The following is a 14,019-nucleotide window of genomic DNA, read 5'->3' on the forward strand; positions in this document are numbered from 1 at the left end:
AATGCTCTGAAGCATGAGGATTTCTATCCCTTCTAAAACATTTTTAAACATGTAACTTACCCACAGTTCCAAGTGCAGTGAATGTGCTCAACACCACTAAAAATCAAGCTCTTTGTCCTGTTTTTTCAGATGTCAAAGGTGGGGCAGTCTAAGCCCTCCACAATCTCCCTGGGCAGTCACTGCTTTGAAGGCTATACGAATTGCTGATGAGGTAGTTCCCTAATCTAAGCTGTTGTTTCATTGGAAAATAATATTTTGGCCCTACCAGGACTTGATTCCGATTTTGGCATATTTAATCCAAATCAGACAATTTGTTAAGATCCCAGAGGTTAAAAAAAGAGGGGAATTAATAGGAAGAAATTAATTAAATAAAAAAAGAAAACTAAGGAACTGGAGTAGAGCAATTTAATAAAATAAGGCCTTCACAGTTGTTCTTATTAAATTCTACAATTATTAATTAATCTTTGTCTAAAAGAGCTGAGGGAGATTCTCTTTCAGAAACTCTGCTTGCAGGGCCAGCTGATCAAGACTATTCCTGTGGATTGATGGGATTGTATTGACTTTATTTCCTTTGTCTTATTTTGTTTTGTTGTTGTTTTTCATTCTTGTGGATAATTATTTAAAATTACAAATGTTGAAACAAGGGAGTTCAATTCTTTCCGAGTTCATCTGAAGCCAGTCACAGTTAGAATATCCTTTACGCTTACTCAGATGTAAGCTCTTTGAAGTAGGCATCTTGTCAGCTCTGTGTTCTGTAGCACTAACAGAGTGCTCAGCATGGTACCAAACAAACCTAGTGGAAGGCATTATTGCCCAGTGGATAGTGCCAGGGCCGGCCTTAGGGAAAATGGCACCCTGGGTGAACTTGCATTTTGGATCCCCTGGCCCCCATGGACATGGTCCCTCCCCCCACTTTACCCCTGATCCCCCATGGGCTCCCCACCCTCCCTTCCCCCCAACCCTGCACTGTTCCACCTTCACCCCTAATCCCTGCACCTCCCTCCTGTGCCTCTAACCCCTGCACTGTGCATGTCCCCTTTACCCAAACCCCTGCACTCTCCTTCTGAGTCCCTAATCCCTACAGAGTGTGCATGCGAGACAGTGTGTGTTGTGTTGAGGGGGAATGTGTGTGTGCCTGAGTGTAGGAGTGTGCTGTCTCTTTAAGAAAGCACTCAGGGTCAGGAGCCTGAAGGCTGTTCAGACACAACCAGCCGCCAGAAGCTCCAGATCCAGAGAGGCAGCAGCACTCACAGATCCCCCTTGTCCCATCACCCCAGCTCAAAGGAAATCGGGTGCATGGGTGAGGGGGACACCCTGACATCAGCCCCCACCTTGACCCCCAGCAGACAAGAGGATGCTCCCAGTCCAGAGTGGCCAGGGCTGGCTCTGGGGAGGAGGGGGACAGGAATAGCAGCAGCTGCACAGGTGGAGCAGAGGGGAGGAGAGGAACCCCTGCTCCGGTGGGGGTCACCTGGCTTGGAGAGCTGGTCGTCCAACTGTCCCCTGCAGCTCGGGTCTCTCCCCCCACCCCCTCTCCAGTACTGCTGCTCGGCTGCCTGCTTGCTGCCTCCATCAGCCCAGCTGGCCCTCAGCAGGTCAGGTGGGAATCCAAACCCTGCACACGGCACCCTCTGGCGGGTCACCCTGGGCAGAGGCCTGGACAGCCCATCCCAAAGGCCGGCCATGGATCATAGTGCACTGGACTGGGAGTCAAGAGACCTGTGTTCCAAGTCTAGCTGGGTCACCTCCATGCTCAGTGACCTTGGGCATGCCTCAATCTTCCGTCCCAACCTTTCTCTGTCTTATCTATTTAGACTATAAGGCCCAGATCCTCAAAGGTCAGATCCTTAGGAACCTAAATACCTTTAAATAACTGAGCCTAAGCTCTTTGGGGCAGGGGCTGTTTTTTATTAAGTGTTTGTACAATATCTAGCACAATGAAGCTTTGATCTTGGTTGGGGCCTGTTGGTGTTACTGTAATACACATAGTAATGAACAAATTAACAAATACATTTGCTGATGTAAACAAAGTCAGAATGAGCTCTAGCCTGACGTCTGGTGGTGATCTGTGGAAAAGGACTTCAGGGGCTGATCTCGTTTGCTTGGGCGCACCCACCCTGCTTAACATGATGGTCTGCCTGCCCAAATGGTCACTTTGGCTGCTGTGGGATCCCCAGTCTCTCTGTTATTGGGGCAGGAGTAATAAAGGGTTGCTATCCTGGTTATGTGAATCAAGTAGAACTGTACTTGGCATTTTATGATGGAGGGACTCGCCCTCAACTAAGCAGCACTTGCTAGGCAAGGGACATGGGTTCCAAAACCCAATGAATTGAGAGAGGTTGGGGACAGGTATTTGTACCTGGTGGTGTGGGCCTCAGACATCAATTTCACCCCCTTCTCTCCCCACTGTGTAATATCAGAGCTAATTTTGATTCTATTAGGAGTCTGGTTACAGGCTGCTGAACTGAATTCACTTGGGCAAATGGTGCCCCATCACTGAGGCTCCCCTACTATGAGCTGAAATCACTAAAGAACTAAAATTAATAAGAGCTTAAATCACTGAGTGCTGTTATGTAGAGTGTGGGTGTGTGGGGGGCCTGAAGACCAGTCAGTGAGTGGCTAGCAGCATGGGGAGCAGAGCGGAGTAGATAGCACGGTGGCTGGCGGAGAGGAGCGGCAAGCAGGATAGCTGGTGAAGAGGCATAGCTGGCGGTGAAGACTGCAGCAGAACCCATGGAGAGGCGTGGTACTCGGCCGTCGACATGAGCAGCGGAGCATGTAAGATGCTCCCCCTCCCCCCAGCATACTTCCCTCCACTTCCACCCACGCTGGGCAGTGAACTCTGCAGATGAATTCCTGAACTCTGGGGGCTGCACTGACCAAGGTCAGAAACTGTGGGTGGGGTGACTGTTGGGTTGCTGGACTTAGGACTCTAGGGGAAAGGGACACTGCCCAACTTACTTGGGGGTGAGTCTTTTGCTCATGGTTTGTGTTATGAATCCTGTTTGTGGTGTTTTCCCAACATAATGCAGCATTGTTTCCCTCCTTTATTAAAAGGCTTTTGCTACACTCAGACTCTGTTCTTGCAAGAGGGGAAGTATTGCCTCTTAGAGGCACCCAGGGGAGTGGTATGTAATTGTCCCAGGTCACTGGGTGGGGGCTCGAGCCGGTTTTGCACTGTGTTATTGAAACGGAACGCCTAGATACTGAATCCTGACCTTGTTGCTACCAACTCTGACGGGCAGAAGGGCTACGCTATAACTGACCAACCTTTGGTAGTAGTATTTTGCACAACAAGCTAACAGAATTTCACTTACCATGTTATCAGCCTTATCTACTTGTTCTCAAGGACCAATATGGTTGGAAATATTTTCTGCTCGCTTACCTTTGGACTAGCCATTAGCCCTGGGATGGCATCATACTGTATATGTCTAAACAAATCACTTTCTTCATAGACATAGGAGTTATTTTAGGATCCTGTTTACTGCCCTGCTTATCAGACCTTAGAGGACATTGCATCCCTCATTGCAAAGTTCAGAACGGAAAGATTGGAGTTGTTTGCAGCCAAGGTTTTGACTCGCAACAGAGGTCAATTGCTAGCCATGCAAAATGCCTTTCCTTGCACTAGACCCCTCCCCAGTTATACAGCACAAAGAAGAATAAATAAGAGGCCCCGCAAAAGCTATTTGAAATTAATGCTGAGCTAATCAATCTGATCGGAGGTTTAGGGTATGTCTACATTGCAGTGTAAGCCCAGCCTACAACTCAGGCTTGAGCCCCAACCTCCCCAAACTGTCTACACACAAATCTCTCAGACTTGGGGTTCTAGGATCCTGTAGGGGTGGAGGGTCCAAGAACAGGTCAAGCTATGACCCAAGGTTCAAGCCCTATTGCTTTGCAGTGTAGACACAATCCTACTTGACTCATGTCCTGGGAGTCTGCCAAGAGTATCCCACAATCCTATGGGCCAACTTCCTTTGTCCTCTCTATCCCAACAGTCTCCAATTGACTCAACTGAAAACGGAAGCTACCCCGCCGTCAGCATGCAGCAGAACCTCAGTGAGTTCGCATTAACCCTTCCATTGTGTTCTGACCACTGAGCTGCAAACACTCCATCAGAGAGCCTTCTGTGTTTGCAATGGAGAACAGAACAGAACAAGCCTTTTGCAAAGCATGCTGCTTCATGATCATGGAGCACAGCCAAATGTTGGCGAACCTCTGGTCCGAGGCCAGTAAAACTGGGGACTTTAGCAAAAGCACCAGGAATGACAACACATACCAGTGATAGCTAAAAAGCTGGCAACTTAGCACATTTTCCAGACTGATGACTATTGTAGGGAGTAGAGTAAGAGGCTGAAGAGCGAATGCTGGAAGACCATAGACCAGAACTGCACCACAGGCAACCCATTGACTTCATGCCTATTTTACAAGGAGTTTGACCTGGTGTTGGGCTCTGCACCCACCGGGTCAAACTCCATCATGGTGCATGATGATCTGGTCAGCAGGTATGGTAGCCTGCTGGCCCCAGAACCCAGCATGGGAGCTAATGGGAGCCAGCAGCACTTTCTGCAAGGGGACCATGAAGTGACTCTGTTGCTGAAACCTGTTCCAGACCAGGATGGAACAGGATCAATGGCAAATTCTGGGTCCACGCTCAGAGGAGCTGTTTGATGCGCCCCCCTGAGAAATACCCTGCTGCCGAGCCTGCAGCAAACCCGGAGGAGACAGAAGCTTCCCCTGAGCCTGGTATGTTTCTGACTCCAATTTAAAGTGTATTACTACAGTCCTGGGAGGAATTTCTGCTCTAAGAACCACTGCAAAAATTATGAGAAGCCCCAGCTACCAGTGTGTTTCTGCTAATGGCGGACTCTATCCCAGCACACTGGCATCCCCCCTCTGTCTCTCCCCTCCACCACGTGGAGTTAAAAATGGTGACTGGGAAATGCAAATAGTAAAGAACAACGTTAAAGAGTATTTTTACTGGAAAGGCACAGATGTTTGCTAGGATCATTCCTGTTTTCCTTAAAGTAATAAAGGCTTTAAGTTTGCCACTCTGTAATCACTCAGCGGTCTATGGAGCCACCTGGAAACAGTGAAGTCAGTGTGAATCTGACACTATTCTATTTCCAAGACTAGTCCATTTCAGTTAGAGGTAGTCTATGCAGTCTGTGGGTGACAAAGTCATTTGTCCCAGGTATGAGTTGAGTGTCAATTTTTGCCCAGAAATGTGCTGTGTGTGGGGAGGAAGAAGGCTGTGGAGTTCTGCATGTTTGCATGCAGCCATAACGGGGTAAGCCATGTGTAAGCTAATGAAGCATCCTGTTAATTCCCTCCTGGATTCTCAACCAATCCCTGGTGCTAAAAGCTGCACACTTTTCCTGAAGCAGGAACGCCAGATAGGGAGTCACATTGCAGGTAAGGGCATATTTTCCAGCGCCACCTCAGTAACTGACTAGCCCACTCCACTCATAGATGTGCTATACATTAGAATACTTTCCCACCAGCAGCGAGGAGTAACGTCTCTTCCTCAGCAAGACTAGTTATGTCCTCCAAAATATGAAAGGCCTGAAATGATAGAAAAACCCAGCCCAAGTAGTTATGCAATTTTTATTAAACAGAAACAGCTTGTTTTTAAACTTATCATTGTCTCTGCACTTCTATAACTCTGATTAAGCAGGCTGGGTCCAGGGAGATTCTGTGGACTGATGCATCTCCTTCACAATATAGTCTGGGTCTGTTTTGAAATGTAACATTTTTTGTCCTTGAAATTCCACAAGAATTAATTCTGTGCTCCTCCACTGAGCTATTTTAGACAATAACCCCCTGCTTCTTGTCCTGTTTCAGGCCCCTCAACCTCTAGTGGCTGCTGTACTTCCAGAGCTCAACCCCGGCCCAATGTACCTTCATGAATCGTTCCAAAAGGAAGCATTTCTGTATTAAAGTTAGGGTCCCATGAGAGGGCCAGCAAACAGGTCCAGTACCAGAAGCAGAGGGACTTAAGACTGGAGAAACAGCATGCCAGGAGTAGGAGGATAGGCTGCGGCTCCCACATGTCGGAGAGGCCCATGCATTCAGGCCCCATGAGTGGCTGGGCAGGGCAACTAAACCCCATGCAGCCTTCTTCTTGAACCCCACTCCTGTGGCTACCTCCAACCCCCAGCCCCAAGCATATGGAAAGCAGGGAAAGGAGAATGCAGGGCTAGGGGACATGCAGGGCTTTGTTTGTTTGTTTTTGTTTTTGGAGGGGGGGTGTTTGCCCTGTTTCCTGCACTATGATTTGTTTTGTTTTGGAAATGTTCTTCTGTTGCTTATTTTGTGGGGGTGTTAGGCAGGCCAGCTGCCATTACAATGGTGACTGTTGTACTGTTTTAACTCATGTTTACAAATAAAGCCTTTTGTCATCCAGAAAGTTTATCACTATCACTGCATACCATCATATACTCGGGATTTCAGATAATAAAGCATGATCAGGAGCAATTATACATCACTAAGCAAATATTATTCCGCAGTGCAGTTAGGTACAGCAATTCACACTTCAGTTACTTCCTTATATGAACCCATATAACGATTCATCCCCCCTCTTCTCCCCCCACCCAGTTCATTATTCATTATGTCCTTCCTAAGTACATTGCATGGCAATCAAGCCCACATGCCTCCCAATTACTGAACACCCCCACCCCAAATTATTAGCACCTTTCCCCCCACAAGCACATTCTTACAGGCACTATTCTCCCTCTTTCGTTGGGCCATCCAAGCCCATAAGTGAGAATACAAAGCATCCCTGACTTCTGTAGCCCAGGTGCACGCAGCTCCAGCTCTGGTAGGTGCACTTGCTGGCTGAGCGCTCCAGTTCAGCGGCCCCTCGCTGTCCCAGGGCCACTCAGGGGAAATGTCTGGTGGGCGCTGTATTGCTTGAGTCAGGATCTATTAGTGCAGCTGGTCGAAAAATCCAAAAATAGTTTCACAAAAAAATTCCACTGGTTGAACTTGTTTTAGTTTTTAAGGGTTTGAAATTTTTTTTCTTTTTTTGTTTTTTTGAAAATTTTCATTAGTTTCAGTCTGTTTTTCAGGAGACATTTTTATCGAAATGGTTATTGACAGTTTTTGTCGACCAAAAACTTTGGGGTTGTTTTTGTTTTTATTTGGTACATAAAGAATTTTGAAAATCATTTCTGTTACAATTTGGAAGATAGTATCAATAAAAATACCAGTTATAAATATCAGAAAAGAGCACTGTATTTTGGTGAAAAATGAAAAAAATTGATCAGACTGACAATATTTTGCAACAAGAATTGTTTAATAAAAGAGCAATTTTGGGGGAATGAAAAACCTCCACTGAAAAATGTTGACTGTCTCTACGTATTAATACCATGCCTTTAAGAATCAATTATCTAAATAAACTGGTAAGCAAAAAGCATAACTTCCTATGGACTAGAAAGCTGGGTAGATTAGCTCTAATCATTGAACAGAGCAGACCTTGTTACTCCACTGTAACAAGTGAGTATAGCAGTATTTTATTTACAGGAAGTTGAGCGATCTTTCTATTGCATTTCATGATATTGTAAAGAACAGTTTTTAACAGGGATTCAGAAAACTGTGTGTGATGGACCTGGAGCTGCTCTGTGATCATTTTTGAATACTGTACGTTACCTGGTTACTGGGATATGCAGACCCGACACAGGTAAGGGGGGAGTTAATGGGGGTCACTGGACCCAGTTGTCCCTGCCCTACTACACCTGCAGCAGATGTCAGGTGTGGAGAGGGGAGTTAAAAGGAGGCCTGGCTCAGTTTGGGGGTGAACAGGAAAGAGAGCAGAACTCTGCTTCACTCTTGTGAGGGAAGCCAGGCTTCAGCCAAAAGTTGGAGACAGCTGGCTGCCTGGATGAGCCTCCTGGTGGATGGGACAACCAGGCCCAGGGAGACTGACCTATGAACCAGCTAAATGAAGACAGCCCCTGTGTAGAAGGGTAGGTGCCTGCCAAAGGCTCATCAGATGATCTTGTTTTAAGTTCCTAGCATTCTTTTATTTTTGGACTTTAATTACCCAGAAGGGGTGGAACTCAAGGGTGACTTAGCCAGAGAGCTAAAGCGCCATCGTACTGGACTCTATGATCAGGTGAGTAGTGCCTCTTTGGGCCAGAAGAGGGCACCACAGAAGCAGGCCCTGTAACGGGATGTTTACTGTATGACTATATTCAATTTAATAGCAGGCTGCTGGAAAAACAAGTGGGAAGGGAAGATAATGGCTCCCAATAAGACATCTCCATGTAAACTCTTCAGGGGGTTTAAGAGATGATGAGTAAACAGAGAGAGAACCCACTTCCTTGGCTCCAGCCAAGTTAAAAACTTGTTCGCCAGTGGTGAAAACCAACTGCTCAAAAGGACCATAAAGCATTAAAAATAAACACACACACACCCATGAGAGGGGTATAAAGAATCTATAACATCCTAAACTCCCTTTGCAATGGGTAGGGGTAAGATACAACTGAGTATTGACTCTTTACTGTTTTAAACAGTCTTTTCACTTATGCTTTGTTCCTGCTGTTAAGATTAAACAATACTTAGCCTTGAGATGACTGGTTTGGGTCAATGTATATACAGCTGGTCACAAACTCCCAAGGGGAAAAATCGCCTGAACCCAGTCAGACCTGCTGGGGTAAATATGGTTGATCCACATGTTTGTACCCAGGGACCCAGTCTAGGAGTGGGAGAAACATGTGATTTATCTTCAGGAAGGTAGAAGTATGAGGCCTCATACCTGAGGGAGTACAGTCAGAGAGACTGGAGAAGGGATCAGAGGTGGAGCTACACTGTATTTGTAACACCTTGTACAGTTTTTGATCCTCATGGAGTTTGCACACCCATGACTTGTAACAGTAGGTTTGGACAATTTTAATAACATTCTCAGACACCATATTTACATGATTGCACCGATAGTACATTATTTAAAAAAAAACCATGCCATTCCTAATACATTGCATGGTACTAGCTCACTGGTCTTTTCCTTTCAGACAAGGAAATGGAAGATGTTTTGTTTCTCTGAGTAGAAGTCCTAGAGATCAGCATGCTAGTGGAGTACTCAATGAACTTTGCAAGCCTATGGCATTGTAACACTCTGCCAAGTGTAGTTTTTATGGATTATCTTTCAGTGGAACAATGTCCTGTCAGCTTCTAAGGGTAAAGTTTGTCAAACGGTTTATGGAGGTAGCCCCACAACACACACACTGGGTTCCATTTTAATTCATGATCTACCCCCAGGTTACATTAGGTTCCTGATTAATAACAGAGTTAACATATGTACCTGCTAGCAGATCCTATATTTGCTGTGCAACAGAGAGAGAGAGAGAGAGAGAGAGAGAGAGAGAGTGGTTCCCCCTTAAAAATAAACTTTTACCACACTGCGACATTGATTTCACTACAGCATTTCCGATCCTTAGAATTCATACAACCCATGATGTTGTGTTTATACCATACCTTGCACAATGGTCCCAAGGTCCTGGCTGAGGTCTCTACATGCTACTGCAATATATATACTTAATAATAGTGTACCTATTTGTGCAGGCAATCACACTTGCAAATTTTTATTGATAAAATAATAGTGACTACATGCAGTAATTTAAATGATTAATTTACCTTGATTAGTGGAACTACATTCCTCTTGAATTAGAGCCCGCATAGGTAAGCAGACTGATGCCCTCTGAATGTTTATAACGGAACCAGAGGATTGAAAAGAGGATGAAAGCACTTGCAAACTGAAAAGCCAGCCAGCCAGCTGTCCTGAATCTGGATGCTTGCAAAGAGTTAACTTTCAACGCAGGCTGCATGAGGGCCAACAGCAGCCAAGCCTCTTTCCATTATTTCATCAAAGCAACAGGAATGGCTTTAATTTTCCATGACGTGCTTATGAAATATAAGCCTTCTTGTAATAAGGAAATGATTTGGTTTTGTAATGGATACATAAGAAATCAATTTCCCATTTTCAAATTAGGTAAGATTAATAATAAAGCAAACAATAAGCGGAGCGAGGGGGAGAGAAGAGAAATCGGAGAAGGTCCCAGCAGCCCTGAGACGGGACTGATTGCATTTGGGTCTGTTACAATGCATTCATTAATTGCTTTACTGCAGTGAAGTTTCAGCTGTAGTATTTCTTCAAAGAAATTATTCCTCATCTGATTGTAAGTGATTAATTTCTGCAGGCAGTTGTATGAATGCCCCCATAAATACCTTTCTGCTGGTCATTAATCTTAGGACACGGGTTGCTTTTCATTCAATAATTTGTAGATCAAATAACATGCTGTCGTCACCATCTCTAAGGACAGATCCTTCTCTGACCTTCCTGCTGCTCCATCAGCGTGGACAGTGCTTGCCAGACACATTTCACTGGAATAGGGGGGTTAGAAGCTGTCCCCAACAATAGGTGAGCTTGCACAAGAAGAAGGATCTTCTAACTTCTATGTCATAGGCTGTAAACACTGCAGATCAGGGACTGCATTGTCATATGTGTTTTTACAGTGACTATGATTGTAATATGGATATTACAGTAGCATTCCAATGCCCTGATCCCGGTGAGGAACCTCCGAGTTCTACAGTAACATAAATATGAATAACCTAGATTTTCCTCTTTCTCAGTGTTATCTTCCATGCTTACTATCTGTAGGCTCCCTCTTCTCACAGCACTGGGGGCAAGCAGAGGGCAGAGAGTCAGGATTTCTGAGTTTGCTTCCCTGCTCTCTTGCTGAGTCACTTGGATGCATTTATTCACCTGTCTGTGCCTCAGAATAAATAAGGGTAATCCTTACCTACATCACAGCATTGTTGTGAGGTTTAATGAGCCTGATCCAAAGCCCACTGAAGTCAGTGGAAAGTCTCCCATTGATTTCCATGGGTTTTTGGATTAGACCCATTGTTTGCAAAGCACCTCAAGGACCTCCGGCAAGAGGTGCTATGGCAGTGCAAATTATTCTTTTTGATTTTCTTTGGGGCGATCGCTCTCTCACAAGGATGATCAATACAGCTGGACGTTTTTCTAAAAGTTATGCTCTTGTTCAAACAGAAATTAATTCCAGGAAGTCCTATGGCCTGTGTCTTGCAGGAGGTCAGACTATATGAGATCAATGGTTCCTTGTGGCCTTAGACTATATCCATCTACCTGCTCACAAGGGCTCGTTTTCTACATCTTCCATTGGGCGGCCTGCATCCAAGTGTTTTTCAGTCCATGCTCTGCCAACACTTTGTATATCTTGCTGTTTCTTTTTGTTCACATTCTGCCTGTTCTTTTGAACCACTCCTTTTTATCAAATAATGTTAAGGCGATCTGACAGGCACACGTGGTGGGCAACTTTGACGTCTGCTGCCGGGGCGTTGCGCCTTGCTAACTATCATGGGAAATTCACCTCTGTGCAAAAGAAGCAGCATGAAGTTTATCCACTACTTAAGACATAACTCTGAGTCAGGACCCACATGGTACATGGGCCTTGTGCTGATGGTCTGCACAGAGCTGACTTTCAGGCCAGCTACTTGAAGATACAGAAATCTCTGAATGTGGGTCCACTGAACCCTGGAATAGTCAGAGACATTTGATACAGGCACCCTTGCTAAGTTGCATTGGAAACATGTTGGCACCCATGTCATTTACAGAAGTACTGCTCCTTCCCCCCCCTTCCCCTTCCCATACACACACATTCTTCCCCCCCCCTCACAGAGGTCACTCAAGGGATATTATTGCAGTATCATGGTGTCACATTAGACCCAAAGGGTATCTCTTTCTGAAAGTATCACAGAGCAGGAGGCATGCAGTCCTGTGGCAGGCTGCTAGCACCCAAAAGTTCCAGCAAGTCGCAGTTCTAGCCATGCCTGTTTCTCCAGCAAATTACAGAATTCAGATCTGGAATGGCCAGATACGTTCTCTCAGTGCCAGCAGCTGCCTTCTGGCTGAGCTCCATGGTTGTGCTAAGTGGCTCTGGAGCTGCCCCAGGGGGCTGTCATGGATTGGAATTAGAGTCGCAGCCATCTGGATAGGCTGTCTTTCCTTCCTAGATATTGTTGCTTTTTTAGCTTATCTCTGCTGTGCATATTTTGTAAGTTCCTGCTTGAAGTCCCTAACAAGATTTGTATGGTGGCTGCTTCTTCCTAACAGCAATCATTATTTTGCCAGGAATGTATTTTTTGCAGAAATCTTCCTTGAACCTCTTCTGCAGTGAGCTGAAGGGGATGAGCAGAGTATTTTTTTTTTTAAAAAAAAAGCAACAATGGTGTTTATGAAAATGGGTGGTAGAACTTCTAGAATTAGGCAAAGGTGCAGGCAGTTGTCCGTATCTTCCCTGTACAGCTTTCTCAATGCAGCTAGTCCTTGACCCAGCAACGCCTCTGCTACTGGCAGTGTGGGGCTTTCCTGAGCACAAATGATCCATCATGGAGTGAATTGGGCCAAACTTTGTGGCAGTTTTTAGGGATCAAGATGAGACCATCAAATCTCTGTCCTGCTTCCACCCTCCAGCAGCAAGAGGCTAGTGCATTCCTATTTTGAGCCTCCCAGCCATTTTATAAATGTTTGTGTATGTGTTTCAGCTGATGCTCTAGTTTAATCCATATCTTCTTGTTTCCATGGGCTGCCTATGGAGGCACAGGGAAATGCTGGTAGATTTCCAATTTGAAAGCCAGAAACAGAGATTGAACATACAAAAAGTCCCCAGACAAATCTCATCACAGAAGAGAGATTCTTCTCTCTTATGCCCAAATCTTGGTCCCATTGATTTCAGTGGGAGCTTTGGCATGAACTTCAACGTGATCAGCATTTGACCCTTAATGAACTCTCTGTATAGTCTTGATATTTTTCCAGTGATTTCAGCTCGGAAAGCGAGTACAGCCACGTCTGGCTCAGTTCAACAGACCTGGAGGAGCTGTAGGGAGGGGCACGCATTTTTCTGAACATTTACCAGTAATTTTTTCTGGAACACAAGTAAAGTAGGATTAAAATATAGAGCTGAATGAGAAGACACAGTGAAATGTACTATAAATCCCAAAAGAATTGCTCCAGAGTCAAAACATCCTTTGGCCTCTCCAGTGTTTTTTAAATTGCTTAAATGTTTATGTTAGCAAAGCTCCTCAAATGGATTAGAGTCTTGTTACTCTGGGCCCACTGGTGGTGTCACATTGTAGCAGGGCTCTTCACAGAGATGCCTGCCAGAAAGTACATACCCACCAGGGAATATGGGCTGGAAAGAAGGTTTTGCGTGTATTCTCTCTCACCCAGTCCTCCTGGAAAGAAGGTTTTGCGGGTATTCTCTCTCACCCAGTCCTCCGGCTTATGCATTAAAATACATACAAAGTATTCCTATTTTAGCCAGGAATCATTTGTTTGAGGATGGGAATATGCTCAGTGGTTTTTGAGAATATATACACAGACTAATAATTTCGCAGCATACATGGGCACCTGTGGTGGTTCTGTTTCCATGATGGGCTAGAGTTTGCCTCCTTGTCTCTCCTACAATTGCCAAAAGGTGGTGACATGGACTTCTGGATCAACTGAACTGGCAGCCTCTTGTCACATGTAAGGTTAGCTTCATCTCTGGCTTGTTTAAATACTGCTGGGGTTTAACTGCTGTTCAGATCTACCCCCCCCCCCGGGAATCTGAAAGATATAAAACATGGTGGGAAGGTTCTCAGGAACACACAGCGAAATAAGGTATTTCCTGTGGCTAAAATGGGGTTTGTCGTGCTCTCCGTGTCTGAGTGAGCCTACATCATGATTACAAGAGCTTCTTATGGTTTTACTGAGGAGATGGGGGTAAGGAAGGGGCTCAGGCTGTTACTCTAACTAATTTTAAAGCCATTTTCAAAAATTAACTGTGTAATTAAAGTAAGGGTAAGTTCTCTTATCTGTGTGGGCCTAGAAGCCGTTCTCCATAGAAATAGAGCCTGGTTTGCTAGGAAACAGCAGGTTTCAGATATTATCTGTGGGGAGGAGCTGTGGGGCCGCCCTCAGTGCCCTTCGTTCAGTCTCTCAGCCTGTGAAGTGTT

This window comes from Lepidochelys kempii, chromosome 13 (genome assembly GCF_965140265.1).
Source record: "Lepidochelys kempii isolate rLepKem1 chromosome 13, rLepKem1.hap2, whole genome shotgun sequence".
NCBI classification, from domain to species: Eukaryota; Metazoa; Chordata; order Testudines; family Cheloniidae; genus Lepidochelys; species Lepidochelys kempii.